Source organism: Hippocampus zosterae, chromosome 17, assembly GCF_025434085.1.
Source record: "Hippocampus zosterae strain Florida chromosome 17, ASM2543408v3, whole genome shotgun sequence".
NCBI lineage: Eukaryota > Metazoa > Chordata > Actinopteri > Syngnathiformes > Syngnathidae > Hippocampus > Hippocampus zosterae.
The window spans coordinates 14,129,279-14,148,284 of NC_067467.1; the positions used below are offsets into that span (position 1 = coordinate 14,129,279).

The following is a 19,006-nucleotide window of genomic DNA, read 5'->3' on the forward strand; positions in this document are numbered from 1 at the left end:
CGTCGGCGCCCGGCACCTACTTACGTGGTAGGGCAGGAGGTGTGGTTGGCTACGAGGGATCTCCGCCTGGCCGGCACGTCCGCAAAACTGGGGCCCCGATTCACTGGACCGTTCGTGGTCGAGTCCATCGTCAGCCCCGTCACGGTCAGGCTCCGGCTGCCGCCCGCCATGAAGGTTCACCCCGTGTTCCACGTTTCCCTGCTCAAACCAGTGGTTTCCAGTCCCTTGGCTCCGCCTTCCACTCCGCCCCCCCCCTCCGCAGGTCGTCGACGGTGACCCGGTGTACACGGTTCGTGCCATCCTGGACTCTCGGCGCAGGGGTAAGGGGTTCCAGTATCTGGTCGACTGGGAGGGCTACGGGCCTGAGGATCGTCAATGGGTGCCCCGCTCCTGGATCCTTGATCCGTCCCTTCTGCGCGACTTCCACGCAGCTCATCCGACCAAGCCGGGTAGGCCGCCGGGAGGCGTCCGTTGAGGGGGGGGTACTGTCACGTCCCGTGTTTGCCAGCAGGGGGCAGGCTTTTCCTGCCTACCGCCGACACACCTGTCACCCATTAAGGACTGATTACACAGGCTTTATCTTTGTGCTCGGGCAGTTGACTTACTGCCGGAGTATTCAACGCCGTGCCAATTCTCTCGATTACTGCCTTAATCTATTCATTGCTGTGTAGCCTTGTGGCTGTGATTGCGCGTTGTTAAATCTAATCTTATTAATTCCTATTGTAGCCAACTATATTCCTTGCCGTTTTCTCGCAAGCGTTTTCTGTTGCTTCCTTTTATTCCTGGTCCTGATTTTGACCAGCGTTTTCTGTTTGTTGCTCCCGGACGGGTATTTTGTGTTTTGTATTAAAACCCATTTGTTCTCGGACCATCTTTTCTTTGTCTGCTATTTCGGGGACCCACCTCATTATCTTGTTGTGCACGAAGCGATCATTTTATCGCTTCGGGCACAACGTGACAACGCAGGCCCGGGGAGAACATGCAAACTCTAAACAGGCAGGCCGGAGCTGGAATTGAACCCGATACCTCTGCACTGTGAGGTCGACGTGCGAACCACTGGATCACTGGGCCACCCTGTTTAAGAAAATATTCTGTTTAAAAAATATCTAATCAAACACAGAAGCACCACTGTACAAGAATCTCAAATGGGAAATTGTTTGGACATTGATTATTCATGAGCTTGTTAATACTTCATCAAGACTGCATTAAGTCATTGGAGAAGCAAAGTGGAAATGACCTCCTGCTGTAGTGAGCCCACATTTTACTCCCATTCTTTGCAAATTTCTTCGTTCATGATTGTAACTTGTAGTCGAGTTTATCCATCCATCCATTTTCTCATCCGTTGTATTGTGCCGACTTTTGCGAGGTGCAAATGTTTGGCGCTCATGAAGATGACAGGAAGGAAGAGATAAAACACGATTGTACACACATCATTAAAAATTAACAGTTGGCAATAAGATCAGAACTGAATATACTTGGTTATCACACAGTTACAACATCACAATCAGATGTTGGTGTATTGATACTGTACAATGACAGATAAGTAAGTCAGTCGCCAATGTATAAACAATCGATTGTCATTTTATAATTGAGCTCTTATTTTAAAGTGCTGCCAAAGTCGATGAACTTCAAAGAAGGTCAAAGTTAGGAGACTCATCATTCAATCATTTACTGGCAAATAAAAGTAGGTAAGGACATTAAATTGCAGCCAGCATGAAAATAATGTCTGCGATATGAGAATTATTCCCTACATATTCCTCTTTAGCCCACTCAAACACTGCAGACTTCTTCATTGCAGATCATTCTGCAGTCATCCACTTTGTGTGTGTGTGTGTGCGTGTGTGCACCTAGTGGTCAAACCAAGAATGAGGTTTCTTGACACAAGCTCTTTATTGGCTATGCTTGTTGGGCTGCTTTGGAGCTTGATGTTGACTGTGTTACGGACCTTGTGTGATGTGGTGACAGTAAAGATCATGCAGAGGTTAAATACTAGTTCTTGACGTGTCATCAAATACAGTACTACCCCCTCGTGCCCCCCCCCACCTCTCTCTCACTCTCTCTCTCTCTCTCTCTCTCTCTCTCTCTCTCTCTCTCTCTCTCTCTCTCTCTCTCTCTCTCTCTGATAGCACAAGAGAGCTCTTTCGCAGCATTGAAAAGCACAGAGGGGTAACGGGGGCCCTGGTGGATATATTACTTATGGCACAACAAACCAGCATATAGGGAGGCGCAAAGCGAGAAGGGATTGTTTTAAAAACAATGGGGACTCATTAAAAATGTCACCACAGTAAAGAAGAAAGAGAAAAGGGTAACAAGATTATATTTGCTTGGAAGAGAATTTAACCAAATCTATTATTCTCATTAGGATGTTCTTGTTTATGTCACGGGTGTGGAGCATAAATATGGTGTTGGTCTCCTCTTCACCAATATAAAGATATAAAAAATATGGAAACATGAAAATGAATCAGCGGTGGTCCAGTGGTTCGCGCATTGACCTCAAAGTGCAGAGGTTGTGGATTCGATTCCGGCTCCGGCCTTCCTGTGTGGAGTTTGCATGTTCTCCCCATGACTGTGTGGATTTTCTCCGGGTATTCCGGTTTCCTCCCACATTCCAAATACATGTGTGGCAGGTTATTGGCACACTCTAAATTGTCCTTTGGTGTGAGTGAGACCGCAGATGGCTATTCGTCTTTGTGTGCCCTGCGATTGGCTGGCAACCGGTGCAGGGTGTCCCCCGCCTACTGCCCGAAGTCGACCCGTGACACTTGTGAGGATAAAGGGGATTGGAAAATGGATGGATAAAATGAATAAAATGTATCAATAGTATGTTGTTGCTACAGGTTCACATGTTTTACATACAAATTCACAGTACGTGTTTGTTGTTGCCAGTGGCATATCAAGTAGTTTGGGGCCAAAAACAGTCAAAGTGATTGTCGGGGCCCTCGGCATCCATGGACTGCAAATATTTGTAATATCAGCGTTAATCATCCGATAAAAAGTGTGACTTTCAGAAAATCCTCCTTAAAATCATACTTTAAATACCATTATTATCTAAGTGTATCCACTCAACGCTTTTACCGTGTCACTCACTTCAATTCTACTGTATCCTCCTAAGCTGACACTTACAGCAGTGCTACTGCAACTGGTAAGAGCGTGTAGCTCTTGCTGTTGTCAGTGACGCAAATTCAGGGCACGTGCACTCGGCGTAAAAACTGGCACATCTTCATTTTCATGCCGGGGAAAGTCTAGTCAACTGTATTTTGGAATTTCCGCCTCTTTCAAAGCACCCCACTGACAGCGTCACAACAACGGGGCTCCAAGTGCCCTCTCCATAGCAGCCAACTTCACATGATCCGCAAGCAGAGATCTTCTTGCAGTCCCTTTTAAATGTAGTTTGCATGCACCAATCTCCTGCATTGACTCTTGCGAGTCCTTTGGCCATGTGGACCGCACGCCACTGATGCGCTGAATTTAAAAGGAATAAGGGGAGCCACTTCGAATGGATGGCAAACAAGTCGTCTGTGTTGCCTCCTACAACGGCGCAAGCGCCCCTTCTAGCTGTGCCCATCTACAAAAATACCAAAAAAAGGAAAGACTCTTTGCGCCGTCTCCTGTACTCCGCTCCTCTGTGATAACTCAGCTTTATTTTCCTCACGACGCATTAACATGTTCATCACTTAGCTTTGCTCCACTCTTCTTCTCAAGTCTGCACATGCGCAGTGAGAAGATTATAGAATACTCCATTGCATGAGAGGGACGAGCACTTTAAAGAGAAAGAAATGTCATTCTCAAATGTATTTCACTCCTTGTAATGACAGTTTTATAAACCTTGTTATAATCACAGTGCGTGAATGGCCCCAATGTAAATGTCCCCTTTTAGACTGGATGACTGTGAATTTATACAGCTGTCTCAATGAACAAAGAGCTGACAATGCAATACTTAAAATATGTTCAGTCTGATTTTCAAATTTAAAAGTTAGTTAAAAATATTTGTTCAGTACTCAGATCATTTTTAACTGTAAATTGTTATTGATATAAAACAAACAAGGGAAAAAAAACTTTCGAGATGTGTTTCATTTGTTCATTGGTCAGCATGTCTGACCAACTGATATTGAGTTGTCAGGATACGTATGATACAAGGCTTTTCTGCAAATCAACCGATACGAATGAAAGGTATCCCCCAAAAACATATACAGTGATCCCTCGCGATCTCGCGCTCATTTATCGCAGCTTCAGTACATCGCGTTTTTTGCAAAGTATTGCATCAGGGAAAAAAAAATGCAGAATGACTCAGAGGTTTTGTACATGTCTGTATGGATAATTGGTTCCCGGCGCAACGTCGACCAATGACAGCACGAGTTTTGGTCTGTCGCATGACCTTGCACGGTAGCCACCGCTGATTCCTTCCTTCAGGTTTGTTGCTGTTTGATGCAATGGGTATGGTCAAGATGCGTCGACAAATTGGCGCGTTACCGTCACGTCACTCAGCATTTGCAAAGGCTACACGAGCCAACCGTCTTGTCAAGACAATCTCCTCCAAGGCGTCTTATAAATCTCCTTCCTTGCCGCCACAATCTATGTTGATCTATTATGATTGGTGTTGCATAAGTGCCTCTCCGTGAGTCGTCGTGAAGAGAGGGGCGGAGCTGTCAACTGATCACCACCTGGTAGTGAGTAGGCTCCGATGGTGGGGGAAGATGCCGGTCCGTCCTGGCAGACCCAAACGTATAGTGAGGGTTTGTTGGGAGCGTCTGGCGGAATCCCCTGTCAGAAGGAGTTTCAACTACCACCTCCGACAGAGCTTTTCCCATGTTCCGGGGGAGGCGGGGGGCATTGAGCCCGAGTGGACCATGTTCCGTGCCTCTATTGTTGAGGCGGCTAATCTGAGTTGTGGCCGTAAGGTGGTTGGTGCCTGTCGTGGCGGCAACCCACGTACTCGCTGGTGGACACCAGCAGTAAGGGATGCCGTCAAGCTGAAGAAGGAGTCCTATCGAACCTTTATGGCCTGTGGGACCCCAGAGGCAGCTGACGGGTATCGACTGGGCAAGCGGACCGCGGCTTCGGTGGTCGCCGAGGCAAAAACCCGAGCGTGGGAAGAGTTCGGTGAGGCCATGGAAGCCGACTTCCGGATGGCTTCGAGGAAATTCTGGTCCACCATCCGACGTCTCAGGGGGGGGAAGCAGTGCACCACTAACACTGTGTACAGTGGGGATGGGGCGCTGCTGACTTCGACTCGGGGCGTTGTGAACCGGTGGGCAGAGTACTTTGAAGACCTCCTCAACTCCACCAACACGCCTTCCTTGGAGGAAGCAGAGCCTGGGGACTCTGAGGTGGGCTCTCCTATCTCTGTGGTTGAAGTCACCGATGTGGTTAAAAAGCTCCTCGGTGGCAAGGCCCCAGGAGTGGATGAGATCCGCCCGGAGTTCCTCAAGGCTCTGGATATTGTGGGGCTGTCCTGGTTGACACGCCTCTGCAACATCGCGTGGTCAACAGGGAGAGTGCCTCTGGAATGGCAGACCGGGGTGGTAGTCCCTCTTTTTAAAAAGGGGGACCGGAGGGTGTGTTCCAACTACAGAGGGATCACACTCCTCAGCCTCCCTGGTAAGGTCTATTCAGGGGTGCTGGAGAGGAGGGTCCGTCAGGAAGTCGAGCCTCAGATTGAGGAGGAGCAGTGTGGTTTTCGTCCCGGCCGTGGAACAGTGGACCAGCTCTACACCCTTAGCAGGGTCCTTGAGGGTATGTGGGAATTCGCCCAACCAGTCTACATGTGTTTTGTGGACTTGGAGAAGGCGTTTGACCGTGTCCCTCGGGGAGTTCTGTGGGGGGTGCTTCGTGGGTATGGGGTACCAAACCCCCTGAAATGGGCGGTTCGGTCACTATACCACCGATGTCAGAGTTTGGTTCGCAATGCCAGCAGTAAGTCGGAATCGTTTCCAGTGGGGGTAGGACTCTGCCAAGGCTGTCCTTTGTCGCCGATTCTGTTCATAACCTTTATGGACAGAATTTCTAGGCGCAGCCGAAGCGTTGAGGGGGTCCGTTTTGGGGGCCTCAGTATTGCATCCCTGCTTTTTGCAGATGATGTGGTGCTGTTGGCTCCTTCAAACGGGGCTCTCCAACTCTCACTGGAGCGTTTCGCAGCCGAGTGTGAAGCGGTTGGGATGAAAATCAGCACCTCCAAATCTGAAACCATGGTCCTCAGTCGGAAAAGGGTGGAGTGCCCCCTCCGGGTCGGGGAGGAGATCTTACCCCAAGTGGAGGAGTTCAAGTATCTTGGGGTCTTGTTCACGAGTGGGGGTAGGAGGGAGCGGGAGATCGACAGGCGGATCGGTGCAGCGTCTGCTGTGATGCGGACGTTGTATCGGTCTGTCGTGGTGAAGAAGGAGCCGAGCCAAAGGGCGAAGCTCTCAATTTACCGGTCGATCTACGTCCCAACCCTCACATATGGTCACGAGCTATGGGTCGTGACCGAAAGAACGAGATCCCGGTTACAAGCGGCCGAAATGAGTTTTCTCCGCAGGGTGTCCGGGCTCTCCCTTAGAGATAAGGTGAGAAGCTCAGTCATCCGGGAGGGGCTCAGAGTCGAGCCGCTTCTCCTCCACATCGAGAGGAGCCAGATGAGGTGGCTTGGGCATCTGATTCGGATACCTCCTGAGCGCCTCCCCGGTGAGGTGTTCCGGTCATGTCCCACCGGGAGGAGACCCCGAGGAAGACCCAGGACACGCTGGAGAGACTGTCACCCAGCTTGCCTGGGAACGACTCGGGATCCCCCGGGAAGAGCTGGAAGAAGTAGCTAGGGAGAGGGAAGTCTGGGCTTCCCTGCTAAAGCTGTTGCCCCCGCGACCCGGCCCCGGAGAAGCGGTAGATGATGGATGGATGGATGGATGGATGGTTGCATAAGTGATCCCGTTGTTGACTGGAGATGATTTGCACCAGCGGAAAACGAATAATAGTTTATTCAAAAATAACTTTCAAACATGAATTTAAAAGTTAAAAGGATGTTAGGAATTTTGAGTATAACATTATTTTGTTCATTTGTTATTCAACTGATCAATAGCATACAAACGATATGTGACCAGAATCGATACACACCACTGGTGTCAAACTCAAGGCCCGGGGGCCAGATCTGGCCTGCCACATCGTTTTATGTGGCCCGTGATGCTTGCTAAAATCTCGACCAAAATGATAAATTCCCATTTGTAATAAATAACAGTGATACCGTCAGTATTTCCTTGTAACCAAGGCCCTCAATACAGTAACTTAATGTCATTCTTGACTTCTTTATATCGTTTCAGTCATAACGGCCCTCCAAGGGAAACTAACTAAAATCTGGCCCGTGACAAAAATAAGTTTGACATTTTCCAAGATGGCGCCCGAGTAGGCAGCCTTCGGCAAGTGCTCTTCAAGAGCCTTGGTTTTTTGTTCTTTTTTGCTGTTTTTGTCTTTTGTTTTGTCACATGTTGTTTGTTGTTTCATTGTGTGGACCTGATATGTTTTCAGCGCTTTTTGGCCACGACATTCGTCAAAGGAGCAGTATCTGTGCTTGGTGGTTGCGCCTTCTCGGCAGCACGCCTGTACCAGATTTTGATTGGGAGGAATGCCATTGACTCTCGGTGATGGACAGACCTGGGGCGCTTGTGTTTTTTGCGCCAGTAATGGGCAGCATTTTTCACAACCCCGATTTGTTCAGTGGCTATGTCAGCGTTGTTGTTCAGTTGCCGTTGGTGCGGCTGGATGGAAGGCCGCTGAAGTTGAGGATGAGGAGAGAGGAGCGTTGGCGAAGAGCGCCGATGCGTATTTGGAACCGTGAGTCGTCGCTTGGAATTGAAATGGATTTCCATGGGACAGGAGAAGTGAACCAATCTCTTTTTTCGTCAATGGATGCTACAGCTTCTTGTTGACTTTGAAACTTAGCTTGTAGCCGACGTGTGCACATTTTGAGCATGACGTCTCTGATCCACTGGTTAAAGGACACTTTGATTCTCTCCTCTTTCATCTCAAACAGCTTTAAACAACAAAGCGTGTGACGGAAAAGTGGTTAGGACTGCACGACTGTCTGTGTTTTATGTTATGTGTTGTGTTTATTATTTTACTTTATGTTAACTGTTTTGTAAAGCGCTTTGTTACAGCTGCCGCTGTTGTGAAAGCGCTATATAAATCAGCATGTATTGTATTGTATTGTATCCCTAATATGTCCCGCCATGATCGATGTAGCTGGATCACACGGCAGACCCATCGATTAAATAGATCTATTGTTACACCCCGAATGAATATCAACTTCAACTAATTTCAGACCTTTTTGCCACTTGGGCACATTAACCGAGCTTTCCCTCAAGAACTGGTTATTAGCACCCCAATCACCTTATTGGAAGGAGAGGTGAGAGCCTGAGAAAGTGACGGGATGAATGTGCTTACGAAAAGGCTTTGCTTACAAAGGAACACCAATCGGCTGAGACATCCGGCTGAATAAGACTGAGACGTACAACCAGATCGATAAAGGGGTACGAGTAAGCCAGCATGCCGAGCTCAGCAAAAAAAGAAATGGGGACTGGGGGGGGGGGGTATGGTGGTGGGGTGGAAAATGACCCCTATCCTGTCCCTCATCCTCTACGACTGTTCCATCCTCTTTGTGCCTTCTCATCCACCCCCACCTCCCGCAGACCAAAAACACCCCTTTTCTCATTGTGTGGCTCTGTCCTGTGCTGCAGAGTACAGCGCAGTCAGCTACTACAGGCACTGCAGTGTTATGCCATAGCACAAGCAGTCAGCTGGATGACATCCACCAATGAATGGGAGGAGGGGTGAAATGGGGGCGGGGTGTAGGGGGGCACGTAGCAGATAATGGATGACTAAAGAGTAGACGGGGAGACTTTGGGGGATCTGAATAGGAATAATCTGCAATCCTGCAGTACTGAGCAAACAAATGTTTTTAAAACAGCTAAAGCTCTCAGCGGGTATGACTAGGAATTTACCGAGTGGTATACACATTTTAAAAGCATTGGGGGAACCCCCAAATTTAATTTTGCAGGTGATTAAAAAAAACTGCTTGTCACATGAATGCATTGAACAAGTGGTGCTATGCTCCTTAATATTCTCATGTCGTCTTTCAAAATTCCCTCGGCCATCAATTGAGCTAATCGGGTGAAAGTAAGGTGCTGCCAAACCTGAAGCGCTGCGGCTGTTACTGCAGATGCTGCTGCACTGGCACCCTCCCCTCCATCTTCCCAAGCTATCGTTTTGCTACTGTACTGGCAATCACAAAGTCGACTGCACTACCTTCAAAGTCACCTCTGTTTTTATGTTGACGCTCCCATTCACGTACCATTCAATTCCTTTTTGTTTTTTTTACTGTCATCGCTTTTGGTTTTCCCATCATTCATTTAGCTGTCATATCGTTTTCTGACTTGGTGGATTTTGTATATCATGAGTCAGAAGGCAGGATTGGCTGATTAGGACCAGGGGTGCCTGAATTTATGGCCAACCTTGAGCAAACATCGCAGCTCATGATGTCATACTAATTACCAGCCGAATGTTGATTATTTAATGGCTCCATTTAGGGAAAAAGATACAAACAAGGTACAAAAAAAACAAAAACAAAAACAAAACAATATTGAATGCCCCAGCAGCCATGGCCAAGAGTTTAAGATTGTCACCTTCCACTACAGAGAGCCACTGTCACCATCTAATCCCATCATCACCGTAGATGCGGATGTGGTGTCCCTGCAAGACACAGAAACCTTAACTGCTCCTCAGCACTTAAATAAGCTGTGTGTGAATGTGTGTGTGTGTGTGTGTGTGTGTGTGTGTGTGTGTGTGTGTGTGTGTGTGTGCGCGCGCGTGCATTTGCTCTATCCACTACTGTGATGGATCAAATGAAGTGAGCGGATTTCGTGCACATTACCAATAAAGATGACTATTACAGTACAATCAAGTGTCGTAAAGTACAGTTCAAAAATTGGATGGATATTCTTTAAAAAATTGCACTAAAAGTAGTAGTGGTCAACCCACTATCATGAATAACATCCCACAAGACTTCAGATCAAAGAGCATCTGACTGAATTATTCCAAAAGTTATCATTAGCTTTTTTTTTGTCTTATTTATAGGAGTCCCAGTGACGGAGAAGAGGAGAAACATGATGAAGCCCATAGAACTGGCCCTTAAACTAACGGGGAATATAAAAAGTCTACACTCCATTGTTCGAATACCTCCACTTACACTTAGGCCCGAGTTCAAGCTTGTTGGGTTCTGAACTGTATATTGCTTTGGATTCCAGAAATGCAGGCTGAGACAAAGAGTGAAAACAAAAATATTACAGTAAAAGCACAGCAACAAAGTACAAATTGAAATCACAAGGAGCAAAAACCAAAAGCAAAAAAAACAATGCATAAAACAAAACGCGCTTGCAAAGGCAAGGTACAAAGAGAACACTGAGAAGACACAAACAAACTATCAAAACTCCAATAATGATAAACTCCAAATGATAAAAACCAAAGATTAATAAAAAGGACAAATGAAATTACAAAGTTCCATGACAAAATAAGAGTGACTGATATCGAGAGGTCGTGAATACAACATTTGAAGCCCAACAGCGAGCAAGGTTGATAATCCAACAGTGACTAGGCAGCCCTTAAATACACGGCAGGCTTGATTGGTAAACGCAGAACAGACACAAAATGTCTGGGATACAACGACTTACTTACCCTCTTACGTAGAGGTCGGCATTTTACGAAGTTTTGTCTGTCCATCATTAATCGTCTGTCAGTGGTCTGGGTACCATTATCCGTCATTTTTTTTCAAGCCAAACAAAGCTGTAATCATCAGTCCATCATGTTATTTCAACCGCGCTTCCGTCATTGCTATCGGCTGTAAATTTCACCGGTCCTCAAGTCCGTCAATTGGTACCCATCTTGTTAGGCCGGGGGTCGGCAGCACGCGGCTCTCGAGCCGCATGCGGCTCATAAGCGCTCCTCTGTGGCTCCCTAGAGCTTTTTCAAAAAAATTTGAAAATGGAAACAGATGGCAGGGAAATATTTTTTTGTTTGTTTTAATATGGTTTTCTGTCAGAGGACAAACATGACACAAACATTTTTAATGTTTTCCGATGCTCTAAAAATGTGTCGAATAAATATTAAATGTCAACATTTCGTCAACGAATATTTGCGTCACAGCCTGCGACACACGTTTCTATTAGCATGGCGAGCTGTCAGTTGTCACGTTCTGCTCAAGGCGATACCAGATCACCTCGTGCAGAACAAGGAAATAAAGGGTTGGATCCCCGGAAAGCAGACAACGAAAAAATCTTGTCGAACAAAAAGTGTCTTTAATGACAAAAAACAGAAAGAGCCCGACAGGGAAAAACGGTAACAAAAAACGCTGATCAAATAAGGACCAGGAGTAACAAAGAAGGAAAAAAACAACGGAAAACGCTCGCGGAAAACAAAACACGAGGAGGGCTTGAATTGGCGAAAAATACGATAAGTACAAATGTTAGAGTCTAAGCGCGAATCACAAGAGTATTGGCCGTAAGGCAAGAAGGCAACGAGTCAATAACAAATAGCGAAATAGAGCACGAGAGAATATGGCACGGCGTGGAATTCTCCGGCAGTGAGTGGACTGCCGGAGCCTCTTCATAAAGGCAGGTAATCAGCCCGAAATTACGGACAGGTGTGCAGTTGGCGGAGGGAAAAGCCCGCCACCTGCTGGTGGGCACAGGACGTGACAGTACCCCCCCCTCAATGGACGCCTCCCGGCGGACTCCCCGGCTTGGACGGATGAGCAGTGTGGAAGTCGCGCAAAAGGGACGGATCAAGGATCCAGGAGCGGGGCACCCATTGCCGCTCCTCGGGCCCGTAGCCCTCCCAGTCGACCAGGTACTGGAAACCCCTGCCCCTGCGCAGAGAGTCCAGGATGGCACGCACTGTGTACACTGGACCACCATCGACCACCCGCGGAGGTGGAGGCGGCGTGGGAGAAGGAGCCAAGTCACTGGAAGACACGGGTTTGAGTAGGGAGACGTGGAAGACGGGGTGAACCTTCATGGTGGGTGGCAGCCGGAGCCTGACTGCAGCTGGACTGATGACGGCCTCGACCTCGAATGGTCCAGTGAATCGGGGTCCCAGCTTCGCCGACGTGCCGGCCAGGCGAAGATCCCTCGTAGCCAGCCACACCCTTTGTCCCACCGCATAGGAGGGCGCCGGGCGCCGACGACGATCTGCGATCTGCCGGTTCCGGGTCGCAGTGCGGGACAACGCAGCCCGGGCCTCTCTCCACATGTGATGGGCCCGCTTAAGGTGGTGCTGAACGGAAGGGACCTCCACCTGCCCCTCCTGTGATGGAAACAGTGGCGGCTGGTAGCCGTAAGCTGTCATGAACGGTGATCGGCCGGTTGCGGAGGAGACGAGGGTGTTGTGTGCATACTCCACCCATGGCAAGTGGTCGACCCATGATGCGGGAATGTGGAGGCACACACAGCGGAGGGCCGCCCCCAGATCCTGGTTGGCGCGCTCCGCCTGTCCGTTGGACTGGGGGTGGTAGCCGGAGGTCAGGCTAGCAGTAGCTCCGAGGGACCGGCAGAACCGCTTCCAGACGCGAGACACAAACTGGGGCCCCCGATCCGACACAATGTCAGTAGGAATGCCGTGGAGGCGGAAAACGTGTTTGACCAGGAGGTCGGCGGTCTCCAGCGCCGACGGCAACCTGGACAAGGGCACAAAATGAGCCGCTTTGGAGAAGCGGTCCACGATCGTGAGCACGACCGTTCGACCCCGGGAGGGGGGAAGGCCCGTAATGAAGTCCAAAGCGATGTGGGACCATGGACGAGGCGGAATGGGTAACGGTTGGAGCAATCCTGCCGGAGGTTGATTGGAAGACTTGTGCATGCGCAGGAGGTGCAGGCCTTGACGAACTCCGTCACGTCGCTCCGGAGCTCCGGCCACCAGAACCGCTAGGCGACGAGTTGCACCGTCCGGTTCACCCCCGGATGACATGCCACCTTGGACCCATGTCCCCACTGCAGAACTTCAGACCGCAGGGGCGGAGGCACGAACAGCCTCCCCGCTGGACACTCCGCCGGTACCTGAACCCCCTCCAGGGCAGTCTGGATACGTTGCTCAATCTCCCATTGGACGACCCCCACGATGCACTGAACCGGGAGGATGGTTTCCGGGGTCCGATCCCCTCCCGTGGGGTCGTGGAGACGGGAAAGGGCGTCGGGCTTGGTGTTCTTCGACCCGGGGGAGTATGTGAGAATGAAATTGAATCTGGTGAGGAACAAGGCCCACCGGGCCTGACGGGAGTTTAGTCTCTTTGCGGTTCGGAGGTAAGCGAGGTTCTTATGGTCAGTGTAGACCGTGAACTGTTCCTTTGCCCCCTCGAGCCAGTGTCTCCACTCTTGCAAGGCGGAGACAACAGCCAACAGCTCACGGTTGCCCACGTCGTAATTGGTTTCGGCCGCTGTGAGTCGACGGGAGAAGAAGGCGCAGGGGTGCAGCTTCTGGTCGACCGGAGAGCCTTGGGACAGCACCGCCCACACCCCTGAATCCGAGGCATCCACCTCTACAATAAAGGGAAGATCGGGGTCAGGATGTTGAAGTATGGGGGGACTGGTAAATGCCGCCTTTAAGTTTGCGAATGCAGCATCCGCGGTAGGGTCCCACTTAAATGGGGTCTTAATAGAAGTAAGGCGGGTTAAGGGAAGCGCCTTTTGACTATAGCCGCGGATAAACCGTCTATAGAAATTTGCAAACCCCAAAAAGCGCTGCAGTTCCTTGCGGTTAGTTGGAACCGGCCAGTCTTTGACTGCCTGCGTCTTAATGGGGTCTGCTCGCAACCTACCCCGTTCAATAATAAACCCCAGGAAGGAGATGACGGGGACATGGAATTCACACTTTTCTGCCTTGACGAAGAGCCGGTTTTCTAATAGACGCTGTAGCACCAGCCTAACATGTTGTTGGTGCTCGTGTAATGACAGGGAGAAAATCAAAATATCGTCCAGATAAACGAAACAGAAAATGTTTATCATGTCCCTTAAAACGTCGTTGATGAGGTTTTGGAATACGGCAGGAGCGTTAGTAAGCCCGAAAGGCATCACTAAATACTCGAAATGGCCCAGAGGGGTCTTAAAAGCGGTCTTCCATTCGTCACCCTCTCTGATACGGACCAAGTGGTAAGCGCTGCGCAAATCTAATTTTGAGAAGACTGTGGCGGATTGCAGTGGGGCAAAGGCGGAATCCAACAAAGGTAGTGGGTATCTATTCTTTATGGTTATGTCGTTTAACCCACGGTAGTCGACGCAGGGTCGCAGGGTCTTGTCCTTTTTACCCACGAAGAAAAAACCCGCCCCTAACGGTGAACGTGATGGTCTAATGAGACCTGCAGCGAGCGAGCTGTTGATATACTCCGTCAACGCCTCGCGCTCAGGCTGGGACACCTGATACAGCCGCGAGGTCGGCAACGGAGCGCCCGGCTGCAGGTCTATAGCGCAATCGTAGGGGCGGTGTGGGGGCAAAGAACGCGCGCGATCCTCGCTGAAGACCTCCTTGAGGTCCCGATAGCAATCCGGCACTCCGTCAAGGCAGATCTCCTCGGGGGGTGTGACACGATCGTACCCCCCGACGGCTGACTGTAAGCAGTGTTGATAACAGTATGGGCTCCAACTATCTATGGCCGGGCGCGCCCAGGAAATTACGGGGTTGTGTACCTTGAGCCAGGGTAAACCGAGGATGATAGGAGCGTTACGGGACCGCATTACGAGGAAGCGACGGTGCTCGACATGGTTACCGGAAAGTTGGAGCTTCAATGGCTCTGTTCTATGTGTAACGACCGCCAGGAGACGCCCATCAAGATCACGAACCCGCTTCCTATCGATTAGTTCCTCCAGAAAACAACCCAGTTCGGATGCGAGATCAGTGTCCATCAGGCAGTCATCCGCCCCTGAGTCTACCAGGGCCCGAACCCGCCTTGACCGGGACCCACCAAATATCTCCCCATCGAGCTCCAGTCTGTTGGGGTGTCCCGGTCGCATGTCGATACGGTTAGACTCGGGGGATGACGCACGGGATCGTGACTCACAGTACTCGGGGTGGGCGTGAAATGACGATCCTGGGTAGCTGGTAGTGGCGTGAGGAGATGGTGGGACACTGTCATTCGTCGCCCGATCGCGGAGACGACGACTTCTTCCCTCCATACCAACGTCTTTTCCTCCCAGTTGCATCGGTTTCTCCGTGGGTGCTGTCTCCCGGACTCGGGAGTGGTCACCGAGCCTTGCAGGCCTGAGTACTCCACGCTCCCGGCTTCGCTCCCTCAGGCGATTGTCCATGAGGAGGGCGAGGTCGATCAGCTCCTCCAGGTCGGTGCTGTGGTCGCGGGTAGCCAGCTCGTCCTTGAGTTGCGTGTTCAGGCCACGGCGAAACAGTCCACACAGTGCTCGATCAGCGTATCCGCATTGTGCTGCCAGAATCCGGAACTCGATGGAGTAGTCCGCGACCGATCGTTCTCCCTGGTGGAGGGCGAGTAGCCGACCCTCTGCCTCTCGGCCCCGCACGGGATGGTGGAACAACCGGCGAAATGCTGTCACGAACTCAGGGAACGACGATCGCAGATTCGGCTTGGCGTCGCTGGTCGCAATCGCCCATGACGCCGCCGGACCTGTCAACAAACTCATCACATAGGCCACTTTGGCGGCATCATTAGCGTAGGCAGACGGCTGTTGGTCGAATATGAGTGAGCACTGGTGAAGGAAGTGACCACACTGCCCATGCTCACCCCCGTAACAAGGGGGGTGTGGAAGCGATGGTTCCCTCGACATAGTGTTATGTGAGGGGGGCGCTTCCGGGGTGGTCGGACGGCCCCCGGAGGGAGGGGGTCTCCGTTCCTCCACCCGCACTAAACGAGGTTCGAATTCGTCGAACCGATGAGCCAGCATGGAGACCGCGCCTCGGAGTTCCGAAATGGCTTGGCCCTGCTGACTCATCTGTTGCTCTTGTCGGGTAAGAGCGGACAATATTTTCTCGATATCTGCGGGATCCATGGTGGCCGGAGAATTCTGTCACGTTCTGCTCGAGGCGATACCAGATCGCCTCGTGCAGAACAAGGAAATAAAGGGTTGGATCCCCGGAAAGCAGACAACGAAAAAATCTTGTCGAACAAAAAGTGTCTTTAATGACAAAAAACAGAAAGAGCCCGACAGGGAAAAACGGTAACAAAAAACGCTGATCAAATAAGGACCAGGAGTAACAAAGAAGGAAAAAACAACTGAAAACGCTCGCGGAAAACAAAACACGAGGAGGGCCTGAATTGGCGAAAAATACGATAAGTACAAATGTTAGAGTCTAAGCGCGAATCACAAGAGTATCGGCCGTAAGGCAAGAAGGCAACGAGTCAATAACAAATAGCGAAATAGAGCACGAGAGAATATGGCACGGCGTGGAATTCTCCGGCAGTGAGTGGACTGCCGGAGCCTCTTCATAAAGGCAGGTAATCAGCCCGAAATTACGGACAGGTGTGCAGTTGGCGGAGGGAAAAGCCCGCCACCTGCTGGTGGGCACGGGACGTGACATCAGTCAGGGGGCTGTTGTAAAAAAATAAAATAAAATAAAAGATTAAGATTGCAGGACTGCCCGTATTTTGTGTTGTGGTATATTATGTTAACTGTTATGGGAAGCGCTTTGTTACAGCTGCAGCTGTTGTGAAAGCACTGTATAAATAAAGATGTCTTGTATTGTATCTGCTAGCCTTAACAGCACGAATGTCATGTACTTTGACAAGTTCACTAAATGATACAAGGGAGGAAACAACTGACAAACCCAAATCCTATCCTCAACCATTTTGATCGCAACACAAAAGGCATTTTAGGATATTTTCCCAGCCAAGTCGTCACAGGTCACCAACCGATGGATTCTTTGGTTTAAGATAGCAGACAAGAACAACATCTGAGTATGCCATGCAGTCTTGATTTATTCATAGTTTCAGTTGTATCAGTGCTTAGGTCATGCCTGATGATATTTCCCAAGATCAGAAGGACGTAAGAATAGACAAGAACGCCAATTGAAGAACAGCGAGTGCAAGGAGTGAGATTCTGTCCACCGTGAAAGCGTGTTCAAGTTAGACTGAGCCTCACTGAGAATTATAATTTGAGCTTCAAACAACATAAGGCAGAAGGTGTGTTCTTGTGCGCTCCCCAGCCTTACAAATGTACAACAAAACACATTAAAAAATGTGCATGAGTGTCAGATAGCACGATATCTTTGTTGGACTTGTGAGAATCTTCCGCCTTGCTGAGTTGGTGATATGGTGATTAAAATCCTGACGCGGCGGTGGAAATTCCGCATTTTCATCCATCATGCATCCAACTCCGCATCGTTAGTCGTAGCCCAACGTTTGCCTTGTCGGCTCAATGACTGCAATGTTTGGGGAAAATAGGGAGGAGGGATGTCCCACTGTCCCTGGTACAATCTGTAACTGAAAAAGGCATCCATCATCTATATTCTATACCACTAATCCTGTTAAGGGTTGTGGAGAGGTTAAGCATATTCCAGTTGACTTCATGCAAAAGGCAGGCTCCTTGCAGGACTGTTTGCCAGAAAATCACGGGGCACTTTTCGAGACAGGCAATATTCACACTGAGTGGAAGCGGAACCCCACTGCCTGGAACAAAGTCAGGTGAGTGTGTCACACAATGTGTGGCATCATTGTAAGTTTCAAAAGGATCCATTTTTTGTCCTACTGATGACGTTTTTGAAAAAAAAAATGCAGACTATGGTGCCGTATAATTATCCTGATCATGCAGAAACTTGACAGCTGGGGGCATACACTCATTGATTTCAAGGGCATATGTTGGTCCTTTATGTCGACTTCAAATAGTCCCCTCAGGAATACGCCATTCTGCGATGGTGGAATTTGCCGGGACTTCAAAGCTGAATATTGCATTTACATGTTCATTTTAATCACAGCAGCTAGATATAAAGCTGCATTCACACTGCCTCCCAATTCGCCTTTTTTCCCTTAAATGCGACACTTTTTGTACTCGTTCACACTGTAAAGACAAATGTGAAGGGAACGCATCCGTGATGTGACACGCGTATACACAAAGCACGTCAAGTGACACGCGCAAAACATGACGTCACGCGGCAGTGTTTGAGGAAGTAAATATGGTTCAGCGTATGATTCATCTCATATCTACAGATGAGCGACGCAGGAACAGGTAGACATATTTTGGGGTAATGAGACGAAGCTTTTTCAATCCCATTTCATGAATGCTCCTAAAGATGACGTCACACATTTGCGCACAATAAATGACCATCTGCGTGGCTGAATTGCTGTACTACGACAGTATTTCCTATCAGTCTGTTCCCGATATCCAGGTCAAGTGGATATAGTTTACACTTTGTTTAAATCTTTGCACAAATATCACTTGTTCAAAGACATACTTTGGAAAATGTCTTGATTAATAGTATTGTTATTATTATTAAATAATTATGCGCAAAAGGGACAACGACAATCCTGATATCTGTTCATGATTGTTTTATAACCACAATGCAAATACACCCCCCCACACACACACACACACAAAGAAATAAAGAAATCTTATTTCATAATGAAATCAATTTGCTTTGCATTGTTTTTTTTTCATGCTCGCGGAAAATCAACTTTCTAGAGGCGGAATCAAGAACTGCTCTCCGCAGAATCAGAATTGTTCTCCGCGAAACACTTTTTTCTCTGCAGATTCCTGGGGGTGGGGTGGGGGGGGGACTCTTAAAATCGGCTGTGCGGGTACAGGATTTATGGTGAATTGTTAAATGCGCCGATGTCTGCGATGATTAATGACAGGCCGTCATTCAGTCAATAAAGTACAGTATTATAAATCAAAATTAGCAAAACACACTCGAGTGTTGTGTTATACAGTCCAACACAACACACAGACCCACAGTCACTGACTGGACCTAAATTGGAGATTCATTTATCACAACTGTGTCCCGGGCAACGTACTTCACACATAAGAGCCATGAGGGATTT

The 19,006-nt window shown here is 49.1% G+C and overlaps 1 protein-coding gene across 3 annotated transcripts in view; it reads right to left on the bottom strand.

Moving 5' to 3' along the window:
* The window catches only part of LOC127590190 (potassium voltage-gated channel subfamily C member 1-like), a 91,918-nt gene that overhangs the window by 71,192 nt on the left and 1,720 nt on the right, over nucleotides 1-19,006 (bottom strand). The window lies entirely within an intron of this gene.